Below are 14,272 nucleotides of genomic sequence, written 5' to 3'. Positions count from 1 at the left end.
TTCCAGAAAAACATCTATTTCTGCTTTCTTGACTATGCCAAAGCCTTTGACTGTGTGGATCACAATAACCTGAGGAAAGTTCTTCAACAGATGGGAATACCAGACCACCTGACCTGCCTCTTGAGAAATCTGTATGCAGGTCAGGAAGCAACAGTTAGAACTGGACATGGAACAACAGACTGGTTCCAAATAGGAAAAGGAGTACATCAAGGCTGTATATTGTCACCCTGCTTATTTAACTTACATGCAGAGTACATCATGAGAAACGCTGGACTGGAAGAAACGCAAGCTGGAATCAAGATTGCCGGGAGAAATATCAATCACCTCAGATATGCAGATGACACCACCCTTATGGCAGAAAGTGAAGAGGAACTCAAAAGCCTCTTGATGAAAGTGAAAGTGGAGAGTGAAGAAAACGAAGATGATGGCATCCGTTCCCATCACTTCATGGGAAATAAAGGGGAAACAGTGGAAACAGTGTCAGACTTTATTTTTATGGGCTCCAAAATCACTGCAGATGGTGACTGCAGCCATGAAATTAAAAGATGCTTACTCCTTGGAAGGAAAGTTATGTCCAACCTACATAGCATATTCAAAAGCAGAGACATTACTTTGCCAACAAAGTTCCATCTAGTCAAGGCTATGGTTTTTCCAGTGGTCATGTATGGATGTGAGAGTTGGACTGTGAAGAAGGCTGAGCGCCGAAGAATTGATGCTTTTGAACTGTGGTGTTGGAGAAGACTCTTGAGAGTCCCTTGGACTGCAAGGAGATCCAACCAGTCCATCTGGAAGGAGATCAGCCCTGATATTTCTTTGGAAGGAATGATGCTGAAGCTAAAACTCCAGTACTTTGGCCACCTCATGTGAAGAGTTGACTCATCGGAAAGGACTCTGATGCTGGGAGGAATTAGGGGCAGGAGGAGATGGGGACGACAGAGGATGAGATGGCTGGATGACATCACTGACTAGATGGACGTGAGTCTGAGTGAACTCTGGGAGTTTGTGATGGACAGGGAGGCCTGGTGTGCTGTGCATCATGGGTTCTCAAAGAGTTGGACACGACTGAGCAACTGAACTGAACTAAAACTGTATTGGTGTTTTTCTTTCTGGCTTACTTCACTCTGTATAATAGGCTCCAGTTTCATCCATCTCATTAGAACTGATTCAAATGTATTATTTTTTATGGCTGAGTAATACTCCATGTGTATATGTACCACAGCTTTCTTATCCATTTGTTTGCTGATGGACATCTATGTTGCTTCCATGCCCTGCCTATTATAAACAGTGCTGTGATGAACATTGGGGTATACGTGTTTCTTTCAATTCTGTTTTCCTCAGTGTGTGTGCCCAGTAGTGGGATTGTAGGGTCGTATGGCAGTTCTATTCCCAGTTTTTTAAGGAATCTCCACACTGTTCTCCATAGTGGCTGTACTAGTTTGCATTCCCACCAACAGTGTAAGAGGGTTCCCTTTTCTCCACACCCTCACTAGCATTTATTGCTTGTAGACTTTTGGATTGCAGCCATTCTGATTGGTGTGAAATGGTACCTCATTGTGGTTTTGATTTGTATTTCTCTGATAATGAGTGATGTTGAGCATCTTTTCATGTGTTTGTTAGCCATCTGTATGTCTTCTTTGGAGAAATGTCTGTTTAGTTCCTTGGCCCATTTTTTATTTGGGTCGCTTATTTTTCTGGAATTGAGCTGCAGGAGTTGCATGTATATTTTTGAGATTAATCCTTTGTCAGTTGCTTCATTTGCTATTATTTTCTCCCATTCTGAAGGCTGTCTTTTCAATTAGCTTATAGTTTCCTTTGTTGTGCAGAAGCTTTTAATTTTAATGGTCCCATTTGTTTATTTTTGCTTTTATTTCCAATGTTCTGGGAGGTGGGTCATAGAGAATCCTGCTGTGATGTATGTCAGAGAGTGTTTTGCCTATGTTCTTCTCTTGGAGTTTTATAGTTTCTGGTCTTACGTTTAGATCTTTAATCCATTTTGAGTTTATTTTCGTGTATGGTGTTAGAAACTGTTCTAGTTTCATTCTTTTACAAGTGGTTGACCAGTTTTCCCAGCACCACTTGTTAAAGAGATTGTCTTTTCTCCATTGTATATTCTTGCCTCCTTTGTCAAAGATAAGGTGTCCATAGGTGGGTGGGTTTATCTCTGGGCTTCTATTTTGTTCCATTGATCTATATTTCTGTCTTTTTGCCAGGACCATACTGTCTTGATGACTGTGGCTTTGTAGTAGAGCCTGAAGTCAGGCAGGTTTATTCCTCCAGTTCCATTCTTCTTTCTCAAGGTTGCTTTGGCTATTCGAGGTTTTTTGTATTTCCATACAAATTGTGAAATTATCTGTGAAAAGTACCGTTGGTAGCTTGATAGGGATTGCATTGAATCTATAATTTGCTTTGGGTAGTATACTCATTTTCACTATATTGATTCTTCCAATCCATGAACATGGTATATTTCTCCATCTATTAGTGTCCTCTTTGGTTTCTTTCACCAGTGTTTTATACTTTTCTATATATAGGTCTTTTGTTTCTTTAGGTAGATATATTCCTAAGTATTTTATTCTTTTCGTTGCAATGGTGAATGGAATTGTTTCCTTAATTTCTCTTTCTGTTTTCTCATTATTAGTGTATAGGAATGCAAGGGATTTCTGTGTGTTGATTTTATATCCTGCAAATTTTCTTTATTCACTGATTAGCTCTAGTAATTTTCTGGTGAAGTCTTTAGCATTTTCTATGTAGAGGATCATGTCACCTGCAAACAGTGAGAGTTTTACTTCTTCTTTTCCAATTTGGATTCCTTTTATTTCTTTTTCTGCTCTGATTGCTGTGGCCAAAACCTCCAAAACTGTGTTGAACAGTAGTGGTGAAAGTGGGCACCCTTGTCTTGTTCCTGACTTTAGGGGAAATGCTTTCAATTTTTCACCATTGAGGATAATGTTTGCTGTGGGTTTGTCATATATAGCTTTTATTATGTTGAGGTATGTTCCTTCTATTCCTGCTTTCTGGAGAGTTTTTATCATAAATGGATGTTGAATTTTGTCAAAGGCTTTCTCTGCATCTATTGAGATAATCATGTGGCTTTTAGTTTTCAATTTGTTAATGTGGTATATTACATTGATTTATTTGCAGATATTGAGGAATCCTTGCATCCCTGGGATAAAGCCCACTTGGTCATGGTGTATGATCTTTTTAAGGTGTTTTTCAATTCTGATTGCTAGAATATTGTTAAGGATTTTTGCATCTATATTCATCAGTGATATTGGCATGTAGTTTTCTTTTTTTGTGGGATCTTTGTCAGGTTTTGGTATTACAGTGATGATGGCCTCATAGAATGAGTTTGGAAGTTTACTTCCTCTGCCATTTTCTGGAAGATTTTGAGTAGGATATGTGTTAGCTCTTCTCTAAATTTTTGGTAGAATTCAGCTGTGAAGCTGTCTGGATCTGGGCTTTTGTTTGCTGGAAGATTTCTAATTACAGTTTCAATTTCCATGCTTGTGATGGGTCTGTTAAGATTTTCTATTTCTTCCTGATTCAGTTTTTGAAAGTTGTACTTTTCTAAGAATTTGTCCATTTCTTCCACGTTGTCCATTTTATTGGCATATAATTGCTGATAATAGTCTCTTAGAAGTGACTTAGCATAGCATAGCATAGTATAGTCTCTTATGATCCTTTGTATTTCTTTTTCATCTGTTGTGATCTCTCCATTTTCATTTCTAATTTTATTGATTTGATTTTTCTCCTTTTGTTTGTTGATGAGTCTGGCTAATGGTTTGTCAATTTTATTTATCCTCTCAGAGAACCAGCTTTTGGTTTTGTTGATTTTTGCTATGGTCACTTTTGATTCTTTTGCATTTATTTCTGCCCTAATTTTTAAGATTTCTTTCCTTCTACTAACCCTGGGGTTCTTCATTTCTTCATTTTCTAGTTGCTTTAGGTGTAGTGTTGGGGCAGGGCATCCTAATATGGTGGAGAAATAGGACAGGGAGACCACTTTCTCCCCCAGAAATTCATCAAAAGAACATTTGAACACATAGTAAATTTCACAAAACAACTTCTGAATGCCAGCAGAGGACATCAGGCACCCAGAAAAACAGCCCATTGTCTTCGAAAGGAGGTAGGAAAAAATATAAAAGATAAAAAGAGAGACAAAAGAGGTAGGGATGGAGCTCCGTCGAGGGAAGGGAGTCTTAAAAAAGAGAGAAGTTTCCAAACACCAGGAAACACTCTCACTGCTGAGTCTGTGGCGAGCCTTGGAACCATAGAGGGCAACATAACCGGGAGGAAAAATAAGTAAATAATTAAAACCCACAGATTATGTGCCCAACAGTAACTCCCCCAGAGGAGAAGCAGTGCAGACGTCTGCATCCACCACTAGCAAGCTGGGGTTGGTCAGGGAGACACGGACTACATTGCTTAGAGTAAGGACCTGGCCTGAATGCCCCAAGGGCAATCTGAGGGAACTAACTTGGGCTAGCAAACCAGACTGTGGGATAGCTACTTCACAAAAAGTGCTAACCTAAGACACCATCAGGCCCACTTGCAGAACAAAGGACTGAGCAGCGCTATCCTGGCCCAGACATGCGAGGGCAGCCAGAGCCAGAAGGGGGCAATTGCGGCCCCAGAGAGGCATTATCTACCAAACTGCAAGAAGGCTTCGTTGCTAACCAAGACTTCTTCAGATTCTGGACCAAGAAGGTGCGCTGGTTGTACACCCAGAAAACCAAGCAACAGAGACAGGGGAGGCGATAAGTCACAGCAACCTTTAACCTAATTTTAGAAATGAACACAAAAATCTCCACATCTGTTGACTCAATCGTTGTTATTCATTCAACAGACATTGAGGACCTGCTGTCTTAGATACTATAGGACACTGTAGATACAATAGAATCAAAATAGACATGAACCCACCTTTACTCAGCTTGCTGCGGAATCTCCAAACACAAATCTGAAGATAGACATAGACATCATCAGTAAAGATTGCAGAGGCCCCCAGAGTCTCTAGGTAGACTGAGTAGTGATGGTTTCCCCTGACAAGTGCAGCTTTAAAAGACTGGGAGACGTGGCTGTTTTATCAAATGTGTACATAACAACATAACTTTACAAGGGACATAAAGAAGAGAAAATGATGCAAATAAAATGAATCTCAAAAAATAGACCCTAAATAAATGTTCACAAAACAAGTGTTTTGTGAACACTTGACAAAGAATTCAAAGTAATTGTCATAGACATGAGTATTATGTTCTGGAAAGTAGCAGTGTTTTAGTTATATTACAATTATTTTTAATTATTTGATTCTAAATATAACTTACTATGTATTTTTATGGAATTCACATATAAATTCTATAAAAATACATAATATCATGATCAATATTTACCTTCAATATATATATATTTTTTCACGAAATAAAAACCTCTACTTTAAAAGGGCAATGCACGAGTACATATTATCTCTTTGGACTGAATTTTGTGTGCTATCACACAGAATATATAGCTTCTTTACACCACAGGAAACTATCAGTGTTCACCTTGAAAATACATAGGAAATTTCACACTAATTTTGAAACTCTACATTTGAAGTACAGTCTGGTACTTCATAGGATCCTTTCAGGGACTGATTAACAGAATTAAAATGATCTTTTCACAGTGCACTTTGTCTTAAAAAATATATTTCAATCTACAAAATCCTGAAGGAGGAATAACTTTATGAAATGTCAATAAGCAATGCACTGGAAAACTTAGCTTGGAAGTGAAAGTAACAGATTGGGAAATACATTAACTGTCATTTGGCAGGTTAACAGGCTATAAAGAGCAAAGGTAGTTATTAATGAATAGATGGTTAGGAATTTCAGGATTTAACCTGATTGTTCTTTAAAGTGTCCTTTATTTTTGACCAAAAAAATATTTATTGGCAGAGAAGACTGCTTTATAGACCATGTCTCTGAAGGCTTGTTTCACTTGCTGGTTTGTCAGGGTGTAGAAGAAGGGGTTCAGCAAGGAGGCCACATAGGTATTGAGAATAGCTACCCCTTTAGTCAATGATGTCTTTTCTTTGGAGGGATTAGCATACATGAATATGCAGCTTCCATCAGAGATGGAGATAACAGTCATGTGAGAAGAAGAAGTAGAGAAGGCCTTTTTTCTCTGACTGGCAGATATAATTCTCAGAATAGTCCTGATAATGTATGTATAGGACAAAATCACTAATGCCATGAATAGCAAACTAACCAAAGAAAAGTAAAAACCCATTACTTCTAGAAGCCATGTATCTGAACAAGACAATTGTAAAAGGGGGAAACAGTCACACAAAAAGTGATCAATGACATTGGAAGGAGGAGGAGGACCTGGAGGAGAAGCATAAGGAGTGAGAAAATGGTCAGAAACCCGCCCAGCCATGCACAGAGCACAAGCCGGCGCCAGAGTTTCCTGCTCATGATGGTTGTATAATGCAGAGGCTTGCAGATGGCAACATATGACAATGGCAGTTAGAATGTAAAATTCAGTCACCCCCATGAAAATAGAGAAAAATAGTTGGGCTGCACAATTGTAAGAAATAGTCTTGTCCTTGATGATAATTGCCCCCAGAAATCTAGGGATGCACACAACAGTAGAGGAGACCTCTGAGAAAGAGAAATTTCGGAGGAAGAAATACATGGGCATCTGGAGATGGGAGTCCACCCAGGTTAGGGTGGTGTTAGTCAGATTTCCCAGTGACAATACATATGTGATAAATAAAAAGAGGAAAATCACAATCTGAAGGTCAGGATCATCAGAAAGGCCTCGGAGTCATTTTTCCCTCTTTTTTCTGTTTTGTTTTTTTTTCCTTCTTCTACTTTTATATATACTTAGGTGGAAAGTGCATTAAAGTGAATAGATGAAAGGTAGAATTCATTGTGACCAATATGATCATCATTAATACAGTTCTAAAACTTTCTCTATAATTCATGTCAATGGTATTTTATTATCTTATTTGCATTATTACTTAAAACATATTTGTGGATCCTGCTTTACATACTAATCTATGATTCTAAATCTAGCAGATAATAGGAAATCTTCATACAATAAGTTGCATTATACAGAGATGATAAGTGAAATAAATCAATGCTTTTTTACTTTGTACAATTAAATCATTGTAGTTTTGTTAGAATAATCCTATAAAATATACATTTTTCTTTTTTCTGTCATGTATTTATAAGAAGTTACTACCACCTAAAACAGAAATGGATGATCTCACTTCCTTTACAAGATCAAAACGAAACATAAAAATCTAAAGTAACAACCCAATACTTTTAGATATAAGAAATTAATGATTTACTTAGCAAATAAAATAAATATTTAATGATGATATAATTTAGTTAATAATTTTATTTTATTCATATTTATGAATGTAATTATCAAGATAATATGAGAATATTGTATATATTTTACATATGTATTATGTATTTACAATAAATAGAATAACCTAATTATTTTATTTAATAAGGGACATATTCACTTATTCAATGATTTGTCTTATAATTCCATTGAAATCATTAATATTTGGCATCTACTATGATTTGCTAGGAATGTACATGTGGAAACAGTTTTATGTTTTAGCTTAAAATGATATGCAGTATTTATATACTTTTCATTTTGCACCAAAGCAGAAATTGAAAAGTAACTCCTTGCGTCAGATCTTAGCAGCTCTGTTACTCATATTGTAGCCCAGTGCATTTTCTGCTTGAATATCATTGTCTCTTAGCTATTAAGCTTTATGAAAAAAGGTTTTATCCCCTTGTAGTTCTGCTCCACATTTTTCATGTGCATGAGATGACTGATTCAAAGGGATATTCCAGATATGTATAGCAAAGCCTCTCCTATGCATTCACACGTCTTCAGTTACTTCCCAGCTCTGCTGCATATATCTTTCTCTGTATTTGGTTTGCTAAAAATTGTGAAAACTCCCTTTTGCTTATTTCATATATTCATACTTCTGCTATGAATAATAGAATGCAAAATCATTGCTTCTCTGCTAGACACTATCAAATGTCACAGTATCAAATTGGATATTTTTCTCTGATTTATGATGATTCATGAGAATAAAAATGTTCAGAAACCTTAAGAAGATGTAGAAATATACTATCTTCTTCAGTAACATCGGTCTAGAAGTTTAAGGGAGAAATATTTACAGAAAGAATTGTAAGGGATATGGCAGCATTTAGTTTTACAAGTATAGATTCTGGTGTCTCTAGGACTAGGATCTGGGGTCCCTCTGGTTACACTGAAAGCTAAATACTCAAATCTAGTTGTTTTGACCTATGAAGAAAGACATGTGTTGATCTCCTAGGAACAAAGCAAAGTTCAGGCTACATCTGTGTTATGCTGTGGACCATAGGGGATTTTTGGAAGGCACACTTGGTGTTCTCAGTAACCTCCTGACTCTCCTCTATAGCAATCTCCCTTAAGAATGGTTATGTTCATCCTACAGAAGATCTCAATGATGACATCTACAAAGCAATCACTTTCATTAATCACAATTATTTATTTCATGAGCAATAAAATAGATGTAAAGTCTTACAAAATGACATTCTTAATCTACTTTATTTTTAATCTTGATATATGGAAATTTTCTACATATACAATTTTTTGCTTATCCTTTGACTTTATTATTTTTGGAACTTCACAAAACAAGGTTATTTCACATTTCTAAGTTGTATGATAACCATTATAATGCACATAATGTCCTCACAGTTTTTAAAAATTGCTGTTACGTGGGTTAACTGAGTCCTCACTATCAATAGCAATATTTAATTGCAGTGTCAATTTTGTCCATCTTATTGTTCATCTTGGCCTTTGCATGTCTTTATCATGTCTTTGACATACTAGTGAGAAATATCACAAAATACAATCTTTTGTTTTATTCAGGTTCTAGTCAGTGAATTATTGTTCTTTATTTCCTTTGTTGTTTTTATTTTTCCCCAAGACTTTGATAGTGAAAATTATATGTAATCAGCTAATAATATGCCATACATAGTTATATAATTATTAATATATAAATAACACATATCATATAATAGCTACTTTATATTAAATACAGTTACATAGTCCAATGAAATAACTTTATTTAACATAAATAATACAATAATGAATCCATATAATAAAATAATAGAGTCACTAATACAGAACTAGATCACTGCTGGGGGGAAGTCTGCATGAGAATTGTTTACTGGAAGAGAGGCATTAGGAAAGAGTACAAAGAAAAATAGAAGAAAATGGTAGCATAACTTGTATCTGTGACAGGACATGTACTGGTTTTATTTAACTCAGTAAAGGAGCATTTTGGCAGATATCTCTCTATATCACAAGGATTGATACCTTTGTCTACTTCATCTTTTTTTAAAATCTATTGAGACACAATTGACGTATAACATGGTATAAGTTTAAAATGTACATGTTGATTTTATACACGTATATATTGTGAAATGATTATCACAGTGGGTTAGTAAATATATCTATCACTCACATAGTTCCTATTTACTATTTTTGTGGTGACAGAATTTAAGATTACTCTCAGCAATTTTCAGTTATATAACACAGCTATACATCACATATTCTGATATCAGGTTTGTGGTAATAGCGATATGTTGAATGCATTTACCCTAAGAGCCCAATTAACAAGCAACAAGGAACTCTGTATTATTCATGAAGAACACATGCACAGTAGTGCTTCACTAGATTAAACCTCATCCTCATGATAGAGGCTTAATCCAGGTTTAGATCAGGGAATTTTTTTTTTTCTTTTGCTGTGATACTCCAGAATTATGCCGAATTGATTTTTTTTCTCCTTAGTATCCATTGTTGATCAATGGCTGGAGCCATTTTTTTTTTTTGTGGTACAAAATGGCTCTATCATTTTTAATCTGCTTTCCAATAATAATTTTGTGCCATAATACAGAAGTTAGTTGGCAAACTGATGTCTCTGTTTTTTTTTTTTTTTTTTTTTTAACTTTACAATATTGTATTGGTTTTGCCATATATTAACATGAATCTGCCACAGGTATACACATGTTCCCCATCCTGCACCCTCCTCCCTCCTCCCTACCTGGCTACAGTCACAATACACATCCAAAAATAATTTGGAGCCCAAGAAAATAAAATCAGTCACTGTTTCTACTTTTTTCCCATCAATTTGCCATGAAGTGATGGTACTAGATGCCATGCTGTTAGCTTTTGGAATGTTGAGTTTTATGCCAGCTTTTTCACTCTCCTTTTCCAATCTCATCAAAAGGATAAAACATTATACTCAAATTAAAAACTGAAAACTTTTTTTCTAATATTAGAAACAAGCAAGGAGGCCCTTATATTCAATATAGTACAGAAAGTACTAGTCAGAATAATTGGACAAATTGATCAATTCATAAACCAGTCATCTCTATTCGCATCTCTATTTCTATTTATAATAGAAAACTCTACACACTTTGTAAAAAGTTTTAAAGTTGCGGAACATAGAATCAACATTAAGAATGTAAGTTGCATTTTTATACTATTAATAAGCTTTCTGAAAAGAAATTAAGTAAAAAATGAAAGTTGCAGTAGTACCAAAAGGAATAAGATACTTAGGAATAAACTTAACTAAAGAGGTAGAAGATAAATACACTGAAAACTGCAAAACTTTGATGAAACTAAAGACATAAACATATGGGAAAACATTCAGTACTCATGGATGAGGAAACTTATATATATGTCCTGCTCCCCAACAAAATCGACAGATTCAGTGCAGTCCTGTCAAATACCAATGGCATTATTTTTTTACAGAAACAGAAAAAAAATTGTAAAATTTATAAGGAATCACAAAAGACCATGAATAGCCAAATAAATCTTGAGAATAAAAACTAAAGCTGGCTTCCAGATTTCAAAATATATTGAAAGCTATGATAATTAAATTGATAGAGTACTAACATAACAATAGCCATCTTAACCAATTACACAGCATGGGGATCCCAGAAAACACTCAGGTACATACAGTCAAATGATCTTTGAAAAGGGCACCAAAAACCCATAGAGGGGAAAATACAGTCTTTTCAAAGAGGGTGACTGAAAACCAAAGACTAATAATTTCAAAGAAAAGCAAAATTTAAAGAAACTATAAACATTTCATAGTAGTATTTGCAGAAAATAGAAAAGTTTTTCAAATATGAAAAGACTTGCAGAAAAGCATTGAAAATATGACTGCTTTATATAAAAGTGTGAATGTACATAAAGAAGCTCAATGTTAAGCTAATTACTGAAAACAAAGAGAGGTTATGGGAAAACTGGGCATCTACATGCAAAAGAAGGAAATTCTTTTTTTTTTTTTAAAGTATAAAATTCTACCCTTACTTTACACTGTACACAAAGTCAACTCAAAACAGATTAAAGATTAAATGTAAGACACAAAGTTTTAAAACTCTTTAGAAAAAATCATAGCGGAAAAGCTGCATGATATTGGACTAGGCAATGATTTAATGGATATGACCCCAGGAGCATAGGCAACCAAGGTAGATAGAACAGTGGGATTACATCAAAATAAAAGGCACTTTCACCACCAAAGAAAGAGTCGACAAACAGCAGAGTGAGGCGACAACCTATAGAATAGAAGAGAATATTACAAACACTGTATCCAACAAGCGATTAATGCCTAAAATGTGTACAAAAGTCTTACAATTCAGTAGAACAAAACCAGGACAAACTCCCAAAACTTAATAACTTAATTAATAAAAGGACTGAAGACTCAAGTATGCATTTTCCCAAAGAAGACATACAAGTATAACGATATAAATGGCCAACAGATATATGCTAGATGGTTAATGCCACTGATGTTCAGAGAAAGGAAGATGAAAAGGACAATGTTAAGTCACCTCACACCTGTCAGGATGGCTGTTATCAAGATGATAAAAGACAAGTGTTGATGACGGTGTGGAGAATTTAGAATCCTGATACATTGTCGGTGGGAATGCACATTCTGCAGCCACTATGAGAAACAATACAGATTTCCTTCAAAAATTAAAAATAGAACTACCATGTTGTCTAGCAACCCCATTTCCAGATATGTATCTAAAATAATTGAAATCATGGTATCTAAGTGATAGCATTGTCATGTTCCCTGAAGCAGTATTCACAATTGTTAAGATATGGAAACCACCTAAATGTTTAGGGAAGGATGAATGGATACAAAAAATACGGTAAGTACATTTAATGGAATCAGTTCAGTTCAGTCACTCAGTCGTGTCTGACTCTTTGCAACCCCATGAATAGCAGCACGGCATGCCTCCCTGTCCATCACCAACTCCTGGAGTTCACTCAGACTCACGTCCATCGAGTCAGTGATGCCATCCAGCCATCTCATCCTCTGTCGTCCCCTTCTCCTCCTGTCCCCAATCCCTCCCAGCATCAGAGTCTTTTCCAATGAGTCAACTCTTCACATGAGGTGGCCAAAGTACTGGAGTTTCAGCTTCAGCATCATTCCTTCCAAAGAAATCCCAGGGCTGATCTCCTTTAGAATGGACTGGGTGGATCTCCTTGCAGGCCACGGGACTCTGAGGAGTCTTCTCCAACACCAGAATTCAAAAGCATCAGTTCTTCAGCGCTCAGCTTTCTTCACAGTCCAACTCTCAAATCCATACATGACCACTGGAAAAACCATAGCCTTGCCTAGATGAACCTTTGTTGGCAAAGTAATGTCTCCGCTTTTGAATATGCTATCTAGGTTGGTCATAACTTTCCTCCCAAGGAGTAAGCGTCTTTTAATTTCATGACTGCAGTCACCATCTGCAGTGATTTTGGAGCCCAAAAAAATAAAGTCTGACACTGTTTCCCCATATATTTGCAATGAAGTGATGGGACCAGATGCCGTGATCTTTGTTTTCTGAATGTTGAGCTTTAAGCCAACTTTTTCACTCTCCACTTTCACTTTCATCAAGAGGCTTTTGAGTTCCTCTTCACTTTCTGCCATAAGGGTGGTGTCATCTGCATATCTGAGGTGACTGATATTTCTCCCGGCAATATTGATTCCAGCTCGTGTTTCTTCCAGTCCAGCGTTTCTAATGATGTACTCTGCATATAAGTTAAATAAGCAGGGTGACAATATACAGCCTTGATGTACTCCTTTTCCTATTTGGAACCAGTCTGTTGTTCCATGTCCAGTTCTAACTGTTGCTTCCTGACCTGCATACAGATTTCTCAAGAGGTAGGTCAGGTGGTCTGGTATTCCCATCTCTTGAAGAATTTCCCACAGTTTATTGTGATCCACACAGTCAAAGGCTTTGGCATAGTCAAAAATCAGAAATAGATGTTTTTCTGGAACTCTCTTGCTTTTTCCATTATCCAGCGGATGTTGGCAATTTGATCTCTGGTTCCTCTGCCTTTTGTAAAACCAGCTTGAGCATCAGGAAGTTCACAGTTTACATATTGCTGAAGCCTGGCTTGGAGAGTTTTGAGCATTGCTTTACTAGCATGTGAGATGAGTGCAATCGTGCGGTAGTTTGAGCCTTCTTTGGCATTGCCTTTCTTTGGGATTGGAATGCAAACTGACCTTTTCCAGTCCTGTGGCCACTGCTAAGTTTTCCAAATTTGCTGGCATAATGAGTGCAGCACTTTCACAGCATCATTTTTCAGGATTTGAAAGAGCTCAACTGGAATTCCATCACCTCCACTAGCTTTGTTCATAGTGATGCTTTCTAAGGACCACTTGACTTCACATTCCAGGATGTCTGGCTCTAGATGAATGATCACACCATAGTGATTATCTTGGTCATGAAGATCTTTTTTGTACAGTTCTTCTGTGTATTCTTGCCGTCTCTTCTTAATATCTTCTGCTTCTGTTAGGTCCATACCATTTTTGTCCTTTATCAAGCCCATCTTTGCATGAAATGTTCCCTTTGTATCTCTAGTTTTCTTGAAGAGATCCCTAGTCTTTCCCATTCTGTTGTTTTCCTCTATTTCTTTGCATTGATCGCTGAGGAGGACTTTCTTATCTCTTCTTGCTATTTTATGGAACTCTGCATTCAGATGCTTATATCTCTCCTTTTCTCCTTTGCTTTTCACTTCTCTTCTTTTCACAGCTATTTGTAAGGCCTCCCCAGAAGGAACAATATCTCAGTCTATAGAACAGGATAGATGAAGCCTGAGGGCCTTATGCTAAATATAATAAGCCAGTCATAAAATGTTAAAAACTATACAAATTCACTTAGATGATAAACCTAAAATTCTCAAACTCATAGATTTAGATAGTGGAATGGTTTTGCCAGGG

The 14,272-nt window shown here is 36.3% G+C and overlaps 1 pseudogene; it reads right to left on the bottom strand.

Annotated features, from left to right (window-relative positions):
- Positions 1 to 5,889: 5,889 nt before the first annotated feature.
- LOC113893485 lies at positions 5,890 to 10,144 on the bottom strand (annotated as a pseudogene).
- Positions 10,145 to 14,272: the final 4,128 nt, after the last annotated feature.

Source organism: Bos indicus x Bos taurus, chromosome 5 (genome assembly GCF_003369695.1).
Source record: "Bos indicus x Bos taurus breed Angus x Brahman F1 hybrid chromosome 5, Bos_hybrid_MaternalHap_v2.0, whole genome shotgun sequence".
NCBI classification, from domain to species: domain Eukaryota; kingdom Metazoa; phylum Chordata; class Mammalia; order Artiodactyla; family Bovidae; genus Bos; species Bos indicus x Bos taurus.
The sequence above is the reverse complement of the archived record's forward strand: the minus strand, read 5'-3'. Positions and strand labels throughout refer to the sequence as shown.